Source organism: Canis lupus, chromosome 14, assembly GCF_011100685.1.
Source record: "Canis lupus familiaris isolate Mischka breed German Shepherd chromosome 14, alternate assembly UU_Cfam_GSD_1.0, whole genome shotgun sequence".
Classification (NCBI taxonomy): Eukaryota; Metazoa; Chordata; class Mammalia; order Carnivora; family Canidae; genus Canis; species Canis lupus.
Genome location: NC_049235.1, coordinates 58,771,840 through 58,791,772, shown reverse-complemented (window position 1 = coordinate 58,791,772; position 19,933 = coordinate 58,771,840). Strand labels below are relative to the sequence as shown.

The 19,933-nt window shown below is 38.7% G+C and overlaps 1 protein-coding gene across 4 annotated transcripts in view; it reads right to left on the bottom strand.

Moving 5' to 3' along the window:
- KCND2 (potassium voltage-gated channel subfamily D member 2) overlaps positions 1-19,933 on the bottom strand; it is a 476,309-nt gene that overhangs the window by 254,221 nt on the left and 202,155 nt on the right. The window lies entirely within an intron of this gene.

Genomic DNA, 19,933 nt, shown 5'->3' with positions numbered 1-19,933 from the left:
GCAATCAGCAAAAATAAAAGCACTCAGAGTAGAAAATTATTATTGAAGGTATGATATGGAAGTTTAAGTGGGAATGTTGAAAACAGCCTTTTTAATCTTAAAAATGTATCTGTTAAAATGTATTTCCATGTATGGTGAAACACATTCCCTATGAGAAATTTGTTGCTTTTTGGAAATGGATGTTTCTCCTGTTATCTGTGTAATGAAATAGATTCCAGGGATCCCTGGGTGGCTCAGTGGTTGAGCGCCTGCCTTCAGCCCAGGGCGTGACCCCAGGGTCCTGGGATCGAGTCCCACGTCAGGCTCCCTACATGGAGCCTGCTTCTTCCTCTGCCTGTGTCTCTGCCTTTCTCTCTCTCTCTCTCTCTCTCTCTCTCTCTATCTCTGTGTGTGTCTCTCATGAATAAATAAATAAAATCTTAAAAAAAGAAATAGATTCCATATCTGCAAAATAGAAAGTAAATATAAAGCCTTTATATAATTATGGAATAACACAATGCCACAATGACAGGCATCGAGAACAGAGGACAAGAGACACCTGTCCACCACCCCGGGGTCTTGGGTTAGCTAGTATTGAAAGCCCGTTTCCAAACCTAGAAGAGGAAATAAAAGATTAGGTAACGGTCACAATCACTACTCAATACGAAGCGGATACATAACAGTTACATCAGTGACTCCGTGCTCACCTGCCTCGACCTCGCTTCCGGTCTCCAAGGTGGGATTTCCTCCTCATTTCTAACCCCCCTCCCCATGTTTACTGATATGCTCTTCCCTGTGTCTCCTAGGATCTTGCTTCTCATGAATCTCTCATATGTCTTTATCCTCACATTTCTTTTTTTTTCTTTTGCCTAGTTTTTTTCCTCTTCCACTACCACATACTCAAATTCTTCCATGCTAAATTTTATGAAGGGAAGCAAAACAATAATAACAAAAGAATCTTGTCTGCTTCTTCCCACCCAGGTACCTGCACATATCCACGCTCCCCTCTCTTATCAAACTTCTAGAGACAATATTCTATGCTCAGTGTGTCTAATTCTCCATCTCATATTTACTTATCAATGTGACACAGCCAGTCTTTCATTATGTTAGTTGCCTGAAATTGCTTTCTTTGGGGTTACCAATCCCTTTCTAATTTTCAGTTTCTTGATCCTTGCCCTATTGGGTGCATCTGTAACACTTTGTACTACGGTTTCTTTCTTCAGTTTGTAACCCTTGCTCGCTTTGATAGGGCGGCTCCTGATTTTCCTCTCTCACAGCGATGAAGCCTCTCAGTTGGTGCTGCTACATTCTTTACTTCCTGCTCCCTCTAAATGAAAATACTTTCAAGAATCCTTTACCAGTCTTGTTTTTTCAGCTTCCTATTTCTCTTTTCAGATAACCTCAGATATTTCTACTATTTTACCTACCAATCCCATGCAGATTACTCACAAATCTCTATGTCTCGTTGTGACTTTTAAAAAAAGCTTGAAGGAAAAAAAAAAAAAAACAAAAAACAAAAAAAAAAAAACTTGAAGGATCCAGATTCGTGTTCCAATTGCCTGTGGGGTATTTCCTCGTGATTGTCATTCTGGTCTCTCAAACACAGCAGCACAAATTCTAAATCATCATGTTTCCTGTTCTTGTGTTTCTGTTCTCAACACTCCCCTTGTTGAAAGCCCACATGCCTTTCAAGACCTGGTACCAATACTACATGCTTCTTAAAGTCTCTGATAAGTGTCAGTAAAAAAAAGGCTAATTATGTTCTTTAAACCAATCCTTAAATAAAATATAAAGCCTTAATGTCAAATGTCCTACAACACAGGGATTGAGAATCTAAGCTTTCAAGTTAAGAAGCCCTAGGTTTGCATCTCAGCTCTACCTCTCAGTAACTGTGAACTTTCTCAAGCCATTTAACCCTGCCAAGCCTTGTTTTTTTCCGCCTGCTAAATGACGATAACAAAAAGTCAACTAATGCTGCCAATGATTATTATTGTAAATAAAATAAAATAATAAAATAAAATAAATAAAATAAAATAATAAAATAAAATAAAATAAAATAAAATAAAATAAAATATAAAATAAAATAAAATAAAATAAAATAAAATAAAATAAAATAAAATAAAATAAAATAAAATAAAATAAAATAAAATAAAATACTGGAATAATAGCATATAATCCTTAATGGCAGTTTGAGCTGGAGGCATCTGGTCTACCTTCAGAGCTACAGAAGGACACCCTCTCTCTCTTTAAAATGACTTCCTGGATGTTGCCTAACTTTTCTTTCTCAAAATAAAGCTGCAAGGGGGTCTGGGAAATGTGTTCTTTAGTTGGGTACAAGGCCATTTGAATAAAGTAAAGGAGAAAGAAGAATGGATTTTCAAGTAGGCAACTAAGCTTCACTACCTCAAGGACTAGGGTAGTTTCAAATTTAGCAAGATTAACCAATTAGACTTAGTTATATTAGCTGTAGAGCTTAATTAATGCAATTAATTTATCTAGTGATTACTTCTGAGAGAAGAGCAGTTATAGATAAGTTTACAGATAAACTCAAAAAATATGATGAGAGTCTGATTTTAAGGCTCCCTAGACTCACATTTAGAATTAATTTGAATAGAGTATGGACTGCAAGTTTAGATGCTCTGTGGAATGGGAGATGTATGTGAAAGTGAAAAAAAAAATCCATTTAGCCTTTAAAAGTAAGAAGGAAAGATTTTTTGTCTTACAGATTTCTAAGAGCTTTCAAGGCACAATTTTTTAGGTATCTAAACATGTCACAAAAAGTTTACTTTAATGACCAGAAAGAACTCAAGACATATTTTCCTCATATAATTCTGAAACTAGTAATGTTAGAATTTGCACAGAAATAAGGTAATTAAATCTGATTTCAAATATGATAAATGTTTGCATATTACCAATTTATGAATTTTAGGGCAACTTAAAATATAGCTTCTAAAATTTTTTTTTTAAGATTTTATTTATTTATTCATGAGAGACACAGAGAGAGAGAGAGAGAGAGAGACAGACAGAGACACAGGCAGAGGGAGAAGCAGGCTCCATGCAGGGAGCCTGATGCGGAACTTGATCCCGGGACTCCAGGATCACACCCTGGGCAGAAGGCGGCGCTAAACTGCTGAACCACCCAGGGATCCTCATAAGAAAATTTTTATGAGTAAAACAAAACATAGAAATGTAGAGAGAAAAATAAAGCAAACCCTTCTAAAATTATCAAATTCCAAAGTTTTCATGATTTTGCCTCATTCACTTTTAACTACTTTCTTCCAATTTTTTGAAGTATTTTTTTTAAATATTTTATTTATTTATTCATGAGAGACGGAGAGAAGAGGCAGAGACACAGGCAGAGGGAGAAGCAGGCTCCCTGCAGGGAGCCCAATTTGAGACTCCTTCCCAGGACCCCGGGGTCACGCCCTGAGCCCAAGGCAGATCCTCAACCACTGAGCCACCCAGATGCTCAGTGGAGTATTTGAAGTATTTGAAAACAAATCCTTTTATCATTTAATTTTACAAGAAAACCTATCTTTTGAAAAACATTCAATCATTATTCTATCATTAATTGACATACACTGTGTCTCTACCGTATGTCCCTTAGAGGTTTGGCAACATATGTCAAAATTTCTCAAAGGATGCCTTTATCAAAAAGGAAGAACATTTTGCATTTACAAATGTTTTGTAATCTAAATTATGTAGCTTTTCCTGTATTGCAGGCATCCACAGATCTTACTGTTACAAATCCTGCCTTCCGTATGGTAGAAGAAGGGAATTTAGTATATGCACGGGGACAATTACAATCAGTATTCAACTTATAATCACCCCATGAAAGCCGATCTGTATGGTCAAAAAAGAGTCTAATATATCAGTTTAAAACTTAAAAGTCTTTTTTGTAAATAAAATTCTTGATAACAGCACAGAAGCTTATGTTTTAAGCAGGTATCAGCCTCTATCACTATCTCATCACTACCATGTTATTCTGAATTATATATCCCTTCTATATTTGAGTATTATGATTCGCTCTTCCTTTAGAGGAATGTTTATATATATCAGATAGAAAATACATGCTGAGAATTACCAGAATAAACATTTTAGAAATCTCTGGAAAAACACCCGAATATATTTTTAAAATATTTCTTTTTTTTTTTTTTAATTTATTTATGATAGTCACAGAGAGAGAGAGAGAGAGAGAGAGGCAGAGACGCAGGCAGAGGGAGAAGCAGGCTCCGGGAGCCCGACGAGGGATTCGATCCCCGGTCTCCAGGATCGCGCCCTGGGCCAAAGGCAGGCGCTAAACTGCTGCGCCACCCAGGGATCCCTAAAATATTTCTTGAAATTCTTTTCCCATAAAAAGTAACTACTGTTAAAAATAATGATATATTTTGAGGCTCATTACAGGTTCATTTCAAAAACTAAAATATTACATACATTTCTTCTAGTTCTTTCCTAACTCCAAATACTTATACTCTCTTTTGTCTTTTCAGTTCACAGCCTCACTAAAAGTAAAAAGTATTTCAAAATCAAGCAAAAAACAAACAAAACAAAACAAAAAAACACCATTTTCCATGAGTTGAAAAACAGAGATCTGGATGTTTGATACCATACCTCTTTTTAAAATATTAGGTTAATTTTATTATGTGAGAGCTTATATTTTATAAACCTCAGTATAACTTTTGCCTTGACCTTGTTGTTATATAGATGTTTATGATCAAAATATTCTCCTCAAATATACATGTTGGTAAAATTTGAGTGGAGCAAACAATGACCTACTAAATCTATAATTAAGATTGAAATATGACTTTATCTTAACTCTGAATATGTTCTGTATTTGAACTGAAAACAAACAGGAATCTGTAACATATTTTTATATTTTTTCTAATAAACAAACATCAATATAGTTTCACTTTAATAGGATGTAGTTTAAGCTTCTTAGGAAAAAAGTTATGAAGTCTTGCTTTTCTTTTGTTTCTGTTGATGAAATTGTATGCAAGAAACCTCACAACACATCTGCAACACTACAACCTTGAATTTTAAGTTGATATTGCCTGTAGTCAAGTGTGAGTCATGAATTTCAATACATTTGTTTCAATTGTTCCCTACAGCAAAGATGCAGAAAATACTTATTTCCCTGGTTAGTATCAAATTCAAATGAATTTTATCATTTGAACCAAGGAGGAGACTCTAAGGTACTATCCTTCCTACAAAAAATGCATAATGAGGGAGAAAAATATTAATGGTTTAATACATTATTAAATTAGAGAGGATCAAATTTCCTTCTATTTTACTTGGATATAATTATAAAATCTCCAGTATGGTTATTTTCCCGGCTTGTCTAAGAAAGAGATAAAAGATTCTGTCTCTTGAGTCTGATAGAAAACATTATAGCCAGAGGCCTGTACAAGAAATTGTTATTGAGTCAGAAATATGAATTGTTAGTAAAGCTTCTTTAACTCAGTTTTTTTCTGATGGCTATAATTATATTATTAAAACTTTTTAAACAAATCTTCACCCAGATTATCAGAGCTCTAAACATTTTTTAACAGTTCTTTATTTTTCATATTACATCAGGAAAACAAATCTTTTTTCCATGATTCATTATCTAAGTTAGTTGAGGATAAATTAATTTTCGCTGTTTCCATGGGCCTCTGGCATAAAGAAAAAATGAAGACCGTAGCAGAACTCGGTTCCAGGAACATCCCTATTATACAGTGAAAATGTGACTTCACTGACAAGGTTCATTTTTTTTTTTTTTAACCTGAAAATGATCAGCACTTATTATTGATATCAACGGGGTAGCTAGCATGACCAAGTGATAATTTATGAGTGATGTAAGTTCATTTAAATGAGCGACATACTCTCTGTCTCTCATGAATAAATAAAATCTTTAAACAAATAAAAAAATTTAAAAAAAATAAATGAGCGACATAAATGAAAATTTATGACAATGTAAAAGTGTCATATATCATAGGACAGTCCTGTATCTTTTATGTTGGTACCATGCTTTTTTCTACTTTCTTTTTTTTTAATATTTGGAGAATATTTTTTTTTAAGTAATCTCTACACCCACCATGGGGCTTAAACTCTGAAAGCCAAGATCAAGAGTTCCACATTCTACCTACTGAGCCAGCCAGGGGCCCCTGCAGCACACTTTAAGTAATACAAATGTTTTAGGATATAGTTCTCATGTGGGCTGCATTTAGGGCTGATCCTAAGAGTTATCATAGAGATTATAACACAATTGACTTATAAGCTCTATTTCTTAGTAATTTTTGCTACATATCATTGACAAATGAACGTGATGTATGATGATTAAAAGAACATCATTATCATCATGGTTACTATTATATTGTTAGCATATAAAAGAATCCACTGGGTAATTGAAAGGAAAAGCTAGTGAAGAGAGATAAAACGAGTTTTGTGAACAGTATTTTGATAAAGAAAGCAACTCTTATTAGTTTTGACACCAATTTGTGTGTCTTGTAATAATTAGAGTTATTCAGGCGGTTCTTACCTTACAAGTATGGAATCCAGACATCCAATAACTGTTGCTGAATTATTCGGTTGGCCCTACATGACTCTCATTTACTCAACTCCATATACACACCACCCCAATTTGTCTGGCATGCTTAACCTCGCTGCCTTACTCAGACCACCTGCCTTGGTAGATAGTTCTGTGCAATTCTCTCTCACCTCTTAAAATTATATATTTTAGTGTTTCGCTGTTCAAAATGCCTGTCTCAGGTACTTAGCACATAGCATGACTGTTAGCAGATACTCAAGTAGGTAGCTTACAGTGAAGCAGCCATATATAATACGAGCTCTTCTAAACACATTTAGCTGTTCCGACGCTTTCCTACATCTGTCTCTTAACTTCCTATACTGGGGCTAAGCCAGAGGGAGAAATATACTGGGGTACAATCTAACTACTTCTCAAAAATGCCCCATGGCGGTGGCTACCGAATTTACCACTTTAGTCATGAGATGAGGCCAGCCCTGCTGGCTGGCATTTGGAAAGCTTAAGGGCTGTGGGAAAATTGTAGAGCCCCTCGTAGAGCTCAAAAGCAATGATTTTTTTTACAGTTTAGGTATTTCTTTCTTTCCCTTTTATCGGCTGTAATTTCCTATTTCTAGTTTATTAGGTTGCATTATTTCTACCATAAGGCAGTACACATCCATGTGAAAAAAAGAGAGGGTATAATGGATTTTTTTTTGAACGGTGTGAGAATAAAATTAGTGAAGTTAGGTATTAAAGCACTATTTCCTTCCTGCCCCCTCCACCCCTTCCCACCCAGACACACATGCTCACACGCCAGGTAGCAGAAAAACAACAATTTAATATGAATAAAGGCAGGTTAAGTCTAAAGTATCCATTGACTTAGAGGGCTCATGATATCAGTAGAATGGAGTGGGCTGGTTAGCTTCACGTTGTCTAGTTTGCTTATTTGGTTAAATAATAAGTATTCAATTAATTGACATGTATTTGAAAGCAGCTTTCTGGGCCAAGTACTGTTAGAGACTCGGGAATTACAGTAATGAGGAAAACAGACAAGAATCTGGTTTCAGGAGCTTACTCTCTAGTAATGGCTGGAAATTTCTTGGTCAGTACCAGACACTATTTATTTTAGTTTTATTTTAAAGATTTTATTTATTTATTTGAGAGACTTAGATACAGAGAGAGAGAGTGAGCAAGAGAGAGAGAGAGAGAAAGAGAGAGAGTGAGCATGAGTGAGGTGGTGGGGAGAAGAGGAAGAGGGAGAAGCCGACACAGACTCTGAGATCATGACCTGAGCCAAGCACAGGTGCTTAACCGACTGAGCCACCCGGGTGCCCCCGGACACTGGTCTGGTTGGCTCATGTGTTGAAGCCTCCCAACAACCCCATCAGATAGGAACGATGGAGGCAGATGAGAAAACTGAGGTACTGAAGGTTAAGTGACTTGCCTGTGGTCGTGCCAGTGGGCAATGGTACTGGGATGTGAACTGGGTTCATTCCTCCCCTGGGTCTGTGCTCTCACGGCCAGGCCTCACGGAAGCTTGAAAAGATTACCCTGCGTAAAGCAATGGTTTTTTCCAAAATGAACACCATCCTTTTCTAGTGGAACGAAGAAGCCTTTCTAGGTTGGTTGTGATGATGAGTCTTCACCTTGGAAACCTGGTCCATTTTCCATCCCATTACCGTTTTCTGGCGATTCTCAGCATACTGGGATTGGATTCAGGAGGCACTTGATCGAATTTTGTCTCTTTGTCCTTAATCTTAACCAAAGGTAACCGAATTGGCCGGATTTCTGTGAACCTCAGCAAGGCTACACTGTCAGAGCTTACACAGTCTGCGGGTGAGCACATTGAGCATTCTGTCTCTCACTGTAAAGCTAAAGGACCACATGGCCATAGGAACGCGAGGAAACCAGAGAGCGGAGCGCAGGATGACCTCTCCCCCGCGCACTCTCTCTGTCGCCCGCCATGTTCTGTTATTTGACCCTGGAGCCAGTCACTGGAGCTCTGGGAACCCCAGTTTCCACCTCTACAACAGTTGCTAACGATCTTCCTCCACAACAACAGGGCTGGTGTGAGGAGCTGATAGAGAAAATGTAAATACAAAGGCTTTGTAATTTTGAAAAAAAATTATGCAAATTTTAAGTTGCAAATAATTTGAAGGAGAGGGATAGAGCATTTAGCCTTCTGCATAGCAAGCGTTATGCAAGATCGTTATGAAGATCCTTATTTAAGGGAGGAGGAAATAAAAGGATAAAGACAGGCACTCTGCACACAGCAGTCACTCCACGAACGTTAGTTAACTTTTTCTTTTCCCCCTGATACAAACTAGAATATATTCCTATCTATTTATGGACGACTTGCAGAGCTAAATTAAAGGACAGAAATCGAATTACCTCTTGCTTCTTATGGGTATAATGTTGAAACACAGTTAATCCCCTTTTTCCCCTTTGCCTAACATAAGACTTTTCTGAATAAAAATGTCTGAGGGGGATTGGCTTTCTTATAGCAACAATTTTCATGAAATGGAACGTGCACAACTCAGTTTTGGTGTCTAAAACCAGGTCCTTAATGGTCAAAAACGAAGGTCTGGAGGAGAGCAGATGGTGGAGGACCTGCGTGGTGAGGAAGCGAATGAGAATATGTAGAGAAGCCCATGACCTTGACACCCTCTACCCTGCTTTCCTGGAGAAACTAGATGTAGGTGGAGATGGGAAGACGGTGGTCAGGGCTGTTGGACGGCTGTGGTGGGCAGCAAGGGCAGAGAACACGCATGCTTCTGTTCATCATTGAGGACTCAGAAACGAATGACCCCACGTGTACCTCTGAGGCCTTCCTATGAGCTTGGCGAGCAGAACGGCCAGGCAGGGAGGTACTTGAGTTCCCGTGTGGCTGGCGTCCACGGCCCCCACCTAGAAGCCATGGCTAGGGGATTTATGGGAGGTGGGCACTACAGAAAAGAGGGGGGTAGGTAGCTGCACATTGCTCAAGCTGACCAGAAGATGTGGCAAGATCAAGGGGTGCCACGGTGACAAGTAGGACACAGGCAAGGGGCCTGTCATTTGGCCACATCACAAGTTCCATGACTTGTGAGGAGCAGCAGGACAAACGGCAACTGGTTGGATAAAGAGTGCTACCCTGAAGTCCCCCCAGGGGTCCTGAACCTCCCTACTCAGCACAGGGTCACAGAGCCTCCCCTTTCCCTCAATATCTCCAGGGCCTAGCTTAAAGAGGGAAGGAAGGTGAGGGGAAAACAGCTGAGAGACCAAGCATTTCATTATTCCTCCACACTGTTACAATTATTAAACTGAATTTTTAAAAAAACACTTCTGATTGGATAAAAGTTTCTGTTTTTCCCTGCTAACCAGCGCACAGAGTACACATGAAGGAGGCCAGGGAAATTATAGATGTAATGAAGGAGTTCTATTACCTCCAGGCATGAGTTGGTGTTGGAGTGACATGTGCCGTCCTGCTACAAGAATAACAGGGTGAAAGAAAGAGGAGGTATTAGAAGGGCGATCAGAGGAGGCCTTTTTGAAGAGACGACACTTGAGCAGGATTCTCAAGCATTATTAGAAAGACTCAACCAAATGATCACAGTGGCCACTCTTCCAGTTGGAAAAAGCGCAGAGCCCCTGAGTCATGAAACCTGACCTGGATGCCTTCCTTTAATGATGCTTTTTGTTGTTGTCGCCACTTTATTCCCTGTGACAGTGGCCCTAGCATTGAGGTTAAGTCCTTTATTATTATTTTTAAAGGTTTTATTTATTTATTTGAGAGAGAAAGAGAAAGAGAGAGCATGAGTGCAGTGAGGGGCAGAGGGAGAAGCAGACTCCCCCTGAGCAGGGAGCCCGACTTGGGGCTCGATCCCAGGACCCCGAGATCATGACCTGAGCTGCAGGCAGATATTTAACTGACTGAGCCACCCAGGCATCCCTAAGTTCTTTATCTTTTAAATTTTTTATTTTTTATTTTTTGGAGAGAGAACACAGAGGGAGAGAGACCCTCTTAAGCAGGCTCCAAGCCCAGCATGGAGCCCGACTCGGGGCTCAATCTCACGATCCTGACATCATGATCTGTGCCAAAATCAAGAGTCAGTTGCCTCAGCGACTTGAGCCACCAAGGTGCCCCAAGGTGGAGTCCTTTAAATTAAGCATAACCCAGCACCCAGGTGCTTTGGATCACATCCCACGGACCACCAGCTCAATCACAAGCTCCATCCTTGGCTCTCACATGGACCTCAGGACCAGGAACTCCTCCGTCTCTGGTACTGCAGCCGAGCCTCTCCACATCTAACACGGGCTGTGTGCTGGCCCTGTGAAGGCTCCCAGGGCTGCTCAGGACTGGAAAGTTCTACATTCTAGGGGCAGTCTACAGCCATCTAGCTATCAGTGCATTCCTAACCATCATTGTCTATCACATGGGTTGGATTTCATGTTGGCTTTGTTTCTGAGTTTATTAACTGTCCACAAGTCTTTGTCATCTCTTACCAACTCCTTGCCGTGGTTTTCAGCTTCATGTGGATTCCCAGGTCTGTGGCCAGAGCTGTTCCTAAATGTCTTCCCAAATGTCACCATTCGTCTTTACATTACAAAGATTGGGATTTCCCATTGTTTCATAGCATTTGGTATCTGGGTGATTCCTATTTCAAGAGTGTAGATCACTAAGTCTAGTTATAACTGTTCCAAAGCCTGAAGTTATCACAATACTTCAGGCTTCCTCTATAAAGTTAAAAAAAAAATTAAAAACAACCAAAAAAAAAAAAAAAAAAACAAAAACTAAACCAAAACAAAACAAAACAAAAAGACAAAAAAACCCGACACCCAAACAAGGGTGCCTGGGTAGCTCAGTCAGTGAAATGTCTGTCTGATGCTTGGTTTTGGCTCGGGTCATGATCTCAAGGTCCTGAGATCAAGCCCTATGTCAGGCTCCACTCTCAGCGGGCATCCGCTTGAGGATTCTCTCTTCCTCTCCCTCGGCCCCTCCCTGACCCTAGATTGCATGCATGTGCTCGCTCTCTCCCTCTTTCTCAAAAATCAATCAATCAATCTTTTAAAAAGCAAACAAACCGTGTTTGTGTTTGTAATTCCAGCCTCACCACAATCTTATGAGAAAAAAAATTACCATTACTATTTTACACGAACTAGAGCTTAGGTAAATTGCCCATAATCACGAGCTGATGACAGGGATTTGGCAGCAACACGATGCTATTCTAAAGCCCATGCACTTTCCACCGTGGTTCACTGGAGCCTTTTACTCCAGATACTCTTCTGGCATTTTCTTAGTTTGCTGTTCCCTCATTCCTGAGTTTACCCTGGCATATTTCTTTTATTAAGATTCCACCCTCCACCCCCTCCCCACTTGGTAGCAATATAACCTCAGGTAAATTGCATCACTTTCTTGAATTTGTTTTCCTTATATTTAAAATGTGGATAAAAACTGCTATAGTGAGGTAATACTAGACACATTAAAAATATCTAAGAGTCTAGTCATTGTTTTGTTATTGGGCACATGTTCTTTGAGGATTCCACCATTTATGATGCCCTGACGTCTCTAAAGGTATATAATTCCTTTCCCTATTTGCTTTACTTAATATTACCTTATTATTACAGCTTGCTCCAACACTTTGCATGATTCAATATTAATAAGCACTGCAAAGAGCAGTTGACGTTCACTCTGATATTCCGTAACTGACGGTAGAGTTGAATATCCTGTTCAACAGGGTTAATTTTCAAAGAAATGATGTTGTCTGGTAATCATCAGTCTACTCATAGCACAGATCCTGAGGACAGTGATTGTGAGGTGATAGTAAATTAAAGTTTTGGAGAGATTAAATAGCTTGACTATGAATGAAGTGGATAGACAGTGACAGTAGAGAGCTCAAATTTCTAGAACCTCATTATTAGAATGCTACCCAGGCGAAAAAAAAAAAAAAAAAAAAGGTATGCCTTGCAGTATCAAATGTGAGAAATTCCAGATCTATGGTGTCAATATTTCATGCACGTATTTTCTATCTAGAGACAATGTGGAGATACTTTTAAAATAATCTTTTCCTCAATTATGCCATTTGGAGGAATGTATAATTCTAGTCAAATAATCATAAATTGCTACCATTTGTACATCTGTCACAATTAATTATCTCTGAGGATTTATAATGCGAAAAAATAAACGATGTCTTTAAGTTGCGGATAGGTAGGCCACAAAGATAATGACTTTACATTTGATTCTCAAGAGTACTACTAATAATGAAAAAATGTATTTTCCTATCATGTTAAAACATAGTAGTTCACTAAAAAAGTTCCGTCTTAATAGTTTATATAATAGTTAAGTACGGTTTGCCTATAATTTGGTGTGACGCTGATTGCATGGAATTTCCATCAGCTCTAGTATCCTCCATGTCTATTAATTGATGATTCATCATTAATTTCTAATGATTTTAATACTACATACACACATTTTTTTCTTTCTTCTTATGTAAGTTAATGGGACATATACATGGAATTATTAAGCTCTATGACCAATTCACATACTGGCTTAACTGTGGGGCCTCACCAAGAATATTAATTCAATCCATAAATGATGATTGGATGCATTTTACATATACAATATATCACATATATATAATGTCATATAATAATGCACGTATAATCATTTAAAAAATGTACTGAGTTACCATGACATCTATCTATTCCTATGCCCCCTTGTCTACTAGGATAGTTTCCATTCTATGCCTTTCTAGACTGGTTACGAATTCTCATAGAATCATAGATTCTTTAAGCTTTGACAGAGAAGTTGACTGCCACCTAATTCCTTCTCATTTCTATTCACTATTTTCTCTGAAAACAAAACCGACCAAACAACAACAGCAACAAAAGTGCTCTAGTTAACAAGCTTATGGAAACTGGATGAGGAATGGGGGGGGAAGGGGAATCTATGAAGGGAAGAATTGCCTGTGCATGGTTACCTTTGAAAAATGTTATTACGGTCTGAGATCTAAAACATAAAATATCTGGGTCTGTGTGGAAAAAAAAGAGGATCACATTAGCTCACCCGGAAAAGAGATAAATAGGCCGGGTACATGTAATGTACTTACGGTAAAGTGCTTGATGGTGGGGTGGAAAATAAAGTAGGAGTCTACAGAAATACACGTTCCAGACTTACAGATATCACTAGTTGGAAAAAAAAAAAAAAAAACTTAACAGAGCACAGCTCATTTAACAAAGTAAATGTTATCCCGTTCTCTTGAATTGATATAGTTCAGGGTAGTGATGGTGGTGCACGGTGCTCTGCAAAATTCGAGCTTTCTCAATTTGTTATAGCGTGCGTGTTTCTTAGGAAGAGAGGCACTAATTTTCATACACAAGTGTGGAATAAACATAGTATCGTTTTTATTAAGAGGAAAACAATTTCAGACATCACATCACTCTAGAATTCTATGCTCCATACTAAGTAAGAATATGAAATGAAATTTTACTATATCCTCCTATTTTCAGAAGTAAATTAATAGCCAGAATCCTAAGTCTCAAAATATAACTTAAGCAGTACTCTTAATCTGTATAACGATCCAATAAGCCGAGTCTAACAGGACGTTAGAATTCAGTCTGGTTCCTTTTTTCTTTCTTTATGAACCAGAAGATCGGTGTTTTGTGTCTGACTTGGGTTAACACCGATGCTAGCCTCATGCATTTAGTTGGGTAGTTTTCAATTGAGCAGACTCATCACAGATTTATAATTATTTCAATCAGAAAAACACTCACAATTGATCTAACAGAGAAGATGGGAGAAATTTGTGCTGATCCATATTTCACCCCGGTTCATGGCCACCGTCCAGCGCTGCTAATTTGGTTTTTGACTCTCTCATATTCCACTGAACCTTTCTGGGGGAATAGCCTATGCATCTGGCAGATAAAAACAGACAGGGACAGAACTGGGACTTGAGCTCCCAGTTCTCCACTACTGAAATAGAACATTGGCTAATAATGATTTTCTAACAATATTAGTGTTGTTAGACTCTTCTGTATCCTTTTGTTGAAGTTTTCTGGCACCAGGGAGCTAAGAATGAACGCAGAGGACATATTTAATGCTGAAAAGCTACCCATCCACTGAAGATATTTAAAATTCCAAAATGAAATTATATGTAGCACTTCACTGTGAAACAGAATTTAAATATGCCACTCATGGACAAAATCATGAATTCCATTTTACTTTCAAATACACATCTTTATAAAATTACACTCGGCTAATAACTAAACCTATTCCATTACAGAGGTATGAAAAAGATGAAGTGCTGAGCTTCACAAATGAGAGGAGCCAATTCATCTATGTTTTGTGAATTACTCATGCTTGACATTTGAGGAATTTATACCAATAAAATGCATAATGGATCAAAAGTTAGTAAGTTTTCAATTTAATTTTTAAATACAGGGATGAGAGGCGATGTGTGTGCGTGTGTGTTGTATTCACAAAGATCTTTCCAGAATCTGCTATTATCATCCAGCACCATGCTTCCTTAGTAAGTTCTAATATGGAAACAAGTGGGATTTCACGGTCAGCAGTATCCCTGCTTTCAGTCAGGGATCAATGAAGAATAAGCCTGAAGCTGGGCCTATATCCTGTGCAATCTCATTATGACAGGTTTCTAGGAAATCAATCTGTCTGCTGTTTATTGCACATTTCTCGGATAGATCACATTGAAATTCAGCCCTAAAGTTCTTCAACTCTCATTCCATAGAAAACAGCAACAGTGGAACCAATTCACTGTTAAAAAATACATAAATATGTAAATAAAATCGTGGCATATAGATAGGCTTGTTGTTGCTATGGCTTTTTAAATATCCATAGAAGGATACCATTTTCTAAAAATATCCTATAGAAAATTAAGTTCCCAACTAGAAGTCACTTGAATTTTTTCCAAAAAAAGAATGTTACAAGAAGTATAAATTTGGGAGTTTTGTGCAAACTATCAATAGAAGGAATCATTACTACAATACCGTCTGGGGGATGCCACAGATCTGTACTGTGGATAACACAATGACATTAAGGAGGACCCTCCTTATGACAGTGCTCAAAGCCATCCTCCTTTCCCTATCTGCTCTAGAGGAAATCATATTATAGCAAAGGGGCTCCATTTATTATTTACTTTAAAGCTGCAAATGAATACTTATTGCCTCTTATTCATATGTCTGTGAAATGAGAATGCAAGAGAGAGTTAAGTACTTAGTTAATATTTACGAGGGATTTAAATGGAAAACAATGAGAAAAGTCCTAATACATGAATGCTGTTTTCTGCACTTAAACACTTGAAAATGTGGAATTAAAAAATTTCACATCCCATTTACTAAGCCAGCTGCATCTTTCTCCCCAACACCAATTACTTTGCAGTATACTTTTTCTTTAACAGAGGCCTGAAGCTTCTAGAGCCTACCTTGATGAATGCAAGTTTGTATGTATGTGCATAATTGTCATTTATCAACACTAATGTTAACAGTGAACTTCGTAAGTGGCCATTAAAAATTCTCAGTAAGGCCTGATTTTTCATTACAGAAATACTACAGAAGTACCTTTATGGATTTATGTTCCAGATGGTAGTACCATCTGGGAGCTAACTTTCATTGTCTAATAGTTTCTTGCTACATTTACATGTATTAGGCATCAACACCCACTTCTGGTTACAATCGTTTTCTTTCCTAAGTCAGTGCTTAGGAGAATGCGTGTGTAGAGCTTATTATGAACTGATCTCAGGTGACAAAAAGAAGTAAACAGCCTGGAAATTTCACATTGCTAATAATGGGATGCACAGCAATAGAGTGACCTCCGTTGACCATTTCCAGACGTGGGAGCAGCAGCATTTGTGCCTAACACATTTGCATGAAATGTGTATCCCCAGCAGGTTGGGTCTGCCACTCTGTTCCCTTGTGAACGTAGACTTGCCAGATGGTTCCGATGGAACTTTATTTTCTTGAGAGGCTGCATTTAAAGAACACCTGATGGCCTCCAAATGCACCAAAAATCAAACTGCTAGATTTTCTAGTACATTGATAAAAATGAGAATAAAATGGAGTGAACAGCAACTACACAGCGCATTACCCTTTGCTTAGGGACACCGATCCCATCCTGGCTCAGCCTTGAGAATCAAGAAACTGATGGACAGGCCAATCTCTTTTATTACACACATCATGATGAAGGTTTGACTTATTTTCAGTCAAAATGTCTACCAGATGCAATTTTTCCTCCCCGATCCCATGTATCTAACTCCCGTAATTCTCCTCATATTGTCATAGTCCGTCGTTCACGATACTATGGTAGGTCCCCCCCCCCCCCCAAAGATGTCCATATCGTAATCCTGAGAACCTCTTGGTATGTTACCTTACATGTCAAACAGGAATTTGGAAATGTGATAATCACAAAGGTCATTCTGAGACGAAGGCAAAAAAAGTCAGAGTCATAAAAAGGACACAAGATGATGGAAGTTGAGATTGGAATGATGTGCTTCAAAGATGAGCCAAGAGATGTAGGCAGACTCCAGAAGCTGGAAAAGACAAAGGCACAGATTCTCTCCCGGAGCCTCAGAAGGAACATGGTCCTGCCAGACAGCTTGATCTTAGCCACTGAAGAATCATTTTGGACTTCTGGACTCCTGAACGGTAAGGCCGTAAATTTGTGTGTCAAGCCCTAAGGTTTAGGTTCTTTGTTACAGCAGCAATAGGAAGGTAATGCACATAACCTTAGAGTCTGTGGGCTCAAGCACTGTTTTCACAGTATTATTGAATCATTTTACTATAAGAATACTCTCTAGAGAGGGACAATTTGTTACTGAGGGAGAGTAAAGGGAGCATTGCCAGAATAATAATCTTGGGAAAGTAAGAGCGGCTGGAAGCCAGGACACAAGTGGGAGGATTGTATTCAGCTAGGAACAGAGACAGTTGGCTTCATTTTTTTTATCTCTAATGATAAGAATATCATAGACTGTGATATCATTGGCTGACAACCTCTCTTAGTTTTCTTCCAAATCCTGTGAACAGTATTACTCTCCTTTTTTCCCTGGGTTTATTTTCCTCCATCTTTGAATGTTTTCTATTCCCCAGTGACCCTGTCTACAGACTGTTTCTTCCTCCTCATTAGATGTCTCAATATTCAGTCTTATCTTTGGTGGTTGTTTAATTAAAATGAACACCTTCCAGAGTGCTGGTTCTTAACTGGGGACAATTCTGTCCCCCAGAAAGCATTTGGCAATGCTTGGAGACATTCTGGTTGTCACAGCTTGCGGGGGGTGGGGGAGATGTGCTGCTGGCATCCAGTGGGTAGAGCTCAGGGAGCTCAGGGATGGCTGCTAAATATCTTTTAATGCACAGAACAGTCCCTCAAGCAAAGAATTATCAAGCCCCAAATGTCAGTCATGCCACTGCTGGCTGTTGAGAATCTGTTTTTTTTTTTTTTTTTTTAGAAGAAGATAGGGGGTGAGGGAGAAGGAGAAAGAGAATCTTAGGCTGGCTCCACACCCAGTACAGAACCTGGCTCAGGACTCAATCTCACAACCCTGAGATCATGATCTGAGCCAATGTCAAGAGCTGGATGCTTAACTGAATGGGCTGCCCAAGCACCCCGTGAGAAAAACCCTATTTTGGATGATACACCATTCTTTATGTTATAGTTCTCAGTTTCCTTGAAGCCAAGCTTCTTGAAAGAGTAGACTCCACTCATATCGTCTACTCTCTTTGCTTCCTATTGCTCCTCCACTATACCATACAGATTTCAACTTTTCTATCCTTATCTTCTCCTTTGGGAGGACTCTTTCAAATTCCCGAGTTTAAATATTACCAATATTCAAATGATGCTCACATCTTTATATTTCACCAATTTTACCCCCAAATGTGAGACAAATTGATCTCACTGACTGCTAGGCACCTCCATTTCTTTGTTTCAAACACCTCAAATTGAACATACACAAAATGATCTCATTAGTATCATGGAAATTTATTTTTCCTCCTGCATTTGCCACTTTCTTCCTCTCTAAATTTCTCAAGTCTTTGGTACTTTGTTTTTCTTTCTGTAGTCCATTCATTGCCCTACCCACTTACTTGCCAATTACGCCTACTTTTCAAAATTCTGTTCAAGTCTCTTCATGGAAACTCCTCCTGACACCTCTAAGAGCTAAGACCTACTAAGAGCTGAATCAGACCTCTCTCTCTGTTCATCCTTTATCGTCTTACAGCATGCTCCTGTGCAACGTCAATCACACAATCTGCCATACTGTATTACCAGTTAAGAACGCAGAAATAAAAATCGATGAAATTGCATAATATTTCCCTATAAGAATCCAAGCTGAGTATCTCTTGCTTGTTTTGATACAACCACATTGGACTTTCCCAACTTCCTTCACAAAATGACCTAAACTTTAATGCTCTATTGTCTCTGGCCTTTCGCTCCAAAATGCTGGGGTTCAACATTAGCTCTGTAAAAAAAAAAAGACTTCCCTTAAGTGTAGAGTGCAAAATTCCATAATGACCCCCCCCCATGACCTTTGCCCCTGGTGTTACTCCAGTGATTATGTTACCTTACATGGCAAAAGGGATTTTGCAATTGCAATTGAGATTACTAATCAATTAATTTTAAAGCAGATTATCTAAACAGCCTTAATCTAATCATGTGAACCCTTAAAAAGCAACAAATTTTCTTTGGCTGGTAGTAGAAGGAAATGTTGGAGACATTTGAAGCACAAGGGCTCCAAGTGCCATTGCTGGCTTTTACGATAGAGTGGAGAGGGGCCAAGAGAAAGGTGGGTGGGGGGTGACCTCTAAGAGAAGACGGTGGCCCTCTGCCCAGAGACACCAATGACACCAGGAACCTCTAGCCCCGAAGAACTGGGTTCTGCCAACAACCTGGATGAATGGGAAGTAGATTCTTCCCTGGAGCCTCTAGATAAGACCTGAACTTTGCTGACATCTTGATTTGAGCCTTGTAAGACCCAGTCGGACTCAGACTTCTGACCTAGAGAACTGTGAGATAACGAATGGCTGTTGCTTGAAGTTGCTAATTTTGTGGTGATTTGGTAGGCAGTGATGCAAACACTAAAAGCAAGGCCCAATTCTCCCTCCACCTCAGCAAACAAATCAATCCTTTTTCTACACTACAGTTTAAAGAGCTATTTCAATTTCAACCTGGACTTGCTTCTTTAACCTCAAGCTTTAAGTCTCCTAAAGGCAGGCATTGTGTACTATTTATATCACATCTGAAGAATAAATGAATGGACGAGATTAAAAAAAATGCATGTGACAAATAATTAGCCATACTTTGGTTTGGTTCTCTGGAAATAAATGTTTTATAACCTTGAACCAAGAACCAAATCAAACTATCTAACTAGCTTGCAAGAATGGACTCAGCCAGAGGCAGGACCCCTGACAACCTAATTTGATACACCAGTATAGTCTAATTGACAGCTAAGGGACAACCAGGCAGCT